We start from the raw sequence: 5,000 nt of genomic DNA, 5'->3' as shown, positions 1-5,000 counted from the left end.
GCCAACCCTCCGTGTGTCAAGAGACCGTCCCCGCCCCGGCCTCCGACTGATTCTTAGAACGGACGGAAAGAGTCAGGCAAGCCTGTTAAGACTTCCGCGAACTCTCCGGCTTGCACTGAGACGCGAGGTCGATGTGCTCAGCACCACGGGGCCCCTTTCGCCTGCAGGTCCCGAGCCGCCAACATGTTCTAAGTATCGTGTTCTCCAAACCTGGGTGACGGGCACCGCAGGGAGGCAGAGCCATCGCACTTGCCGGGTGGCAGAGGAAGGACCGGACTATGTACAATAGCGGCCAACGACTCCCAGAGCCGGTAGTGCGGCGCCTGCTCTCAGCCTAAGAGGCTTTTGGGAGTGCTCAGGCAAGGGTCAGCCTGCACCCTTGCTGGCAGCACCCAGGGGAACCAGGACGCTTGCATCTCTCGCCTTCATTTTCGACACAAACGCCTGAGGAGGGAAGCCAACCCTCCGTGTGTCAAGAGACCGTCCCCGCCCCGGCCTCCGACTGATTCTTAGAACGGACGGAAAGAGTCAGGCAAGCCTGTTAAGACTTCCGCGAACTCTCCGGCTTGCACTGAGACGCGAGGTCGATGTGCTCAGCACCACGGGGCCCCCTTCGCCTGCAGGTCCCGAGCCGCCAACATGTTCTAAGTATCGTGTTCCCCAAACCTGGGTGACGAGCACCGCAGGGAGGCAGAGCCATCGCACTTGCCGGGTGGCAGAGGAAGGACCGGACTATGTACAATAGCGGCCAACGACTCCCAGAGCCGGTAGTGCGGCGCCTGCTCTCAGCTTAAGAGGCTTTTGGGAGTGCTCAGGCAAGGGTCAGCCTGCACCCTTGCTGGCAGCACCCAGGGGAACCAGGACGCTTGCATCTCTCGCCTTCATTTTCGACACAAACGCCTGAGGAGGGAAGCCAACCCTCCGTGTGTCAAGAGACCGTCCCCGCCCCGGCCTCCGACTGATTCTTAGAACGGACGGAAAGAGTCAGGCAAGCCTGTCAAAGATTTGAGCAGATGTCAAAATCTTTTAAGACTTCCGCGAACTCTCCGGCTTGCACTGAGACCCGAGGTCGATGTGCTCAGCACCACGGGGCCCCTTTCGCCTGCAGGTCCCGAGCCGCCAACATGTTCTAAGTATCGTGTTCCCCAAACCTGGGTGACGAGCACCGCAGGGCGGCAGAGCCATCGCACTTGCCGGGTGGCAGAGGAAGGACCGGACTATGTACAATAGCGGCCAACCACTCCCAGAGCCGGTAGTGCGGCGTGCGAGGTCTGCTCTCAGCGGAAGAGGGTTTTGGGAATGCTCAGGCAAGGGCCAGCCTGCACCCTTCCTGGCCGCTCCCACGGGAACCAGGCTACTTGCAATCCTTTCCCCCAATAGCAAGTGCCTTTTGGAGGGACGGCCGGAGTCAACGTGGGGTTTGCCCGCCCTCCAAAGTGTCAAGAGACCGCCGCACAGGCCTCTGACTGATTCTTAGAACAGGCAGCAAGAGTTGGGTAAGTCTGTCGAAAATTTGACAAAGTGTCAAAAATTAGACTTCCGAGAGCTCTTGGGCATGCACACAGGCCTGTCATTCAAGTGCTCTGCCCGCGGAACCGTTTTTCGGATGCCTTTCAAAGTGGTCCCGCGCCGCCATTTTGTTCTAAAAATCGTGTTCCCAGAAATCTCCGGGTACCCCGCCAACCTCACTGTGTCACAATGTCAAGTGGCACTGAATGGGTCTGAATTTCAAATTCGACTGCTTCGCTCTGGAACTCGAACCCGGCAAAACCGTTTGGATTTTTCCCGGTCCAGACTTCCGCGGCAGACAAAGTTAAAGTTTTCGGGCTGCAGACTCAAAACGACATCTGGCCAACCGCCGGGCTCAATTCGCCCAGTTCCTCCGGCACTTCGGAACTCATGTTCGGCATGAGTTTTTGAATCTTTCCCGATGCTTCGGCATTTTCCTCCGCTGACACTTAGAATATTTTTCACACTTGGCCGAAAATTTTTCTAAGTTTTTCTGGTTACTGATTTCTTCTTTTCGGGCATTTTTCTAAGTTTTCTTGGTTACTCATTTCTCATTTTCAAACATTTTTCTAAGTTTTTCTGGTTACTGATTTCTTCTTTTTGGGCATTTTTCTAAGTTTTCTTGGTTACTCATTTCTCATTTTCAATCATTTTTCTAAGTTTTTCTGGTTACTCATTTCTCATTTTCAAACATTTTTCTAAGTTTTTCTGGTTACTGATTTCTTCTTTTTGGGCATTTTTCTAAGTTTTCTTGGTTACTCATTTCTCATTTTCAAACATTTTTCTAAGTTTTTCTGGTTACTGATTTCTTCTTTTTGGGCATTTTTCTAAGTTTTCTTGGTTACTCATTTCTCATTTTCAAACATTTTTCTAAGTTGTTCTGGTTACTCATTTCTCATTTTCAAACATTTTTCTAAGTTTTTATGGTTACTGATTTCTTCTTTTTGGGCATTTTTCTAAGTTTTCTTGGTTACTCATTTCTCATTTTCAAACATTTTTCTAAGTTTTTCTGGTTACTGATTTCTTCTTTTTGGGCATTTTTCTAAGTTTTCTTGGTTACTCATTTCTCATTTTCAAACATTTTTCTAAGTTTTTCTGGTTACTCATTTCTCATTTTCAAACATTTTTCTAAGTTTTTCTGGTTACTGATTTCTTCTTTTTGGGCATTTTTCTAAGTTTTCTTGGTTACTCATTTCTCATTTTCAAACATTTTTCTAAGTTTTTCTGGTTACTGATTTCTTCTTTTTGGGCATTTTTCTAAGTTTTCTTGGTTACTCATTTCTCATTTTCAAACATTTTTCTAAGTTTTTCTGGTTACTCATTTCTGCTTTTCCAACGTTTTACTAAGTTTTGCTGGTTACTGAGTTCACACTTTTAAACATTTTCGGGCATTTTTCTACGTTTTTCATGTTACTCATTTAGCACTTTCAGGCACTTTCCTATGCTTTCCTGCTTACTGATTTCACACTTTTAAGCATCTTCGGGCATGTTCCCTAAGTTTTGCAGTTCATTCGTTTGGGACAGTCAGGCAACTTTCCTAAGCTTTCCTGGTAACCGAATTCACATTGTTGAGAACTTTGGAACCCTTCCCTAAGCTGTGCTGGTTACTCACTTTACCTCTTCAGACACTTGCCCCCGTTGTGACAGAGACCACTTCCCGACTCGGGAAATGCACCAAATTCGGCCTGAACTCAGAGGGCAGTCCCCCCTCGAAGGCGTGGAAGTCGGCAGAATCGCCGGGTCAAATCCGGCTGAGCTACCCGGCTTGGAAGCCTCAAAGTCGGTATGAGCTGTCAGGTTCACTCCCATCCCCGTTTGGACCACTTCCCGACTCGGGAAATTCACCAAATTCGGCCTGAACTCAGAGGACAGTCCCCCCTCGAAGGCGTGACAGTCGGCAGAACCGCCGGATCAAATCCGGCTGAGCTACCCGGCGCCGAAGCCTCAAAGTCGGTAAGAGCTGTCAGGTTCTCTCCCATCCCCGTTTGGACCACTTCCCGACTCGGGAAATTCACCAAATTCGGCCTGAACTTATAGAACAGTCCCCCCTCGAAGGCGTGACAGTCGGCAGAACCGCCGGATCAAATCCGGTTGAGCTACCCGGCTTGGAAGCCCCAAAGTCGGTAAGAGCTGTCAGGTTCACTCCCATCCCCGTTTGGACCACTTCCCGACTCGGGAAATTCACCAAATTCGGCCTGAACTTATACAACAGTCCCCCCTCGAAGGCGTGACAGTCGCTAGAACCGCCGGATCAAATCCGGTTGAGCTACCCGGCTTGGAAGCCCCAAAGTCGGTAAGAGCTGTCAGGTTCACTCCCATCCCCGTTTGGACCACTTCCCGACTTAGGAAATTCACCAAATTCGGCCTGAACTTAGAGGAGAGTCCCCGCTCGAAGGCGTGGAAGTCGGCAGAATCGCCGGGTCAAATCCGACTGAGCTACCCGGCCCCGAAGCCTCAATGTCGGTAAGAGCTGTCAGGTTCACTCCCATCCCCGTTTGGACCACTTCCCGACTCGGGAAATTCACCAAATTCGGCCTGAACTTAGACAACAGTCCCCCCTCGAAGCCGTGGCAGTCGCTAGAACCGCCGGATCAAATCCGGTTGAGCTACCCGGCTTGGAAGCCCCAAAGTCGGTATGAGCTGTCAGGTTCACTCCCATCCCCGTTTGGACCACTTCCCGACTTAGGAAAATCACCAAATTCGGCCTGAACTCAGAGGGCAGGCCCCCCTCGAAGGCCAGGCATTCGGCAGAACCGCCGGGTCAAATCCGACTGTGCTACCCGGCCCCAAAGCCTCAAAGTTGGTATGAGCAGTTAGGTTCACTCCCATCCCCGTTTGGACCACTTCCCGACTTAGGAAATTCACCAAATTCGGCCTGAACTTAGAGGAGAGTCCCCGCTCGAAGGCGTGGAAGTCGGCAGAATCGCCGGGTCAAATCCGACTGAGCTACCCGGCCCCGAAGCCTCAATGTCGGTAAGAGCTGTCAGGTTCACTCCCATCCCCGTTTGGACCACTTCCCGACTCGGGAAATTCACCAAATTCGGCCTGAACTTAGACAACAGTCCCCCCTCGAAGCCGTGGCAGTCGCTAGAACCGCCGGATCAAATCCGGTTGAGCTACCCGGCTTGGAAGCCCCAAAGTCGGTATGAGCTGTCAGGTTCACTCCCATCCCCGTTTGGACCACTTCCCGACTTAGGAAAATCACCAAATTCGGCCTGAACTCAGAGGGCAGGCCCCCCTCGAAGGCCAGGCATTCGGCAGAACCGCCGGGTCAAATCCGACTGTGCTACCCGGCCCCAAAGCCTCAAAGTTGGTATGAGCAGTTAGGTTCACTCCCAAACCCGTTGGGACCACTTCCCGACTTAGGAAATTCACCAAATTCGGCCTGAACTTAGACAACAGTCCCCCCTCGAAGGCGTGACAGTCGGTAGAACCGCCGGGTCAAATCCGGCTGAGCTACCCGATTTGGAAGCCTTCAACACAAAACCCAT

The sequence above is a fragment of the Hemiscyllium ocellatum genome, unplaced genomic scaffold (genome assembly GCF_020745735.1).
Source record: "Hemiscyllium ocellatum isolate sHemOce1 unplaced genomic scaffold, sHemOce1.pat.X.cur. scaffold_1564_pat_ctg1, whole genome shotgun sequence".
NCBI classification, from domain to species: Eukaryota; Metazoa; Chordata; class Chondrichthyes; order Orectolobiformes; family Hemiscylliidae; genus Hemiscyllium; species Hemiscyllium ocellatum.
Note: the sequence above shows the minus strand (reverse complement) of the source record.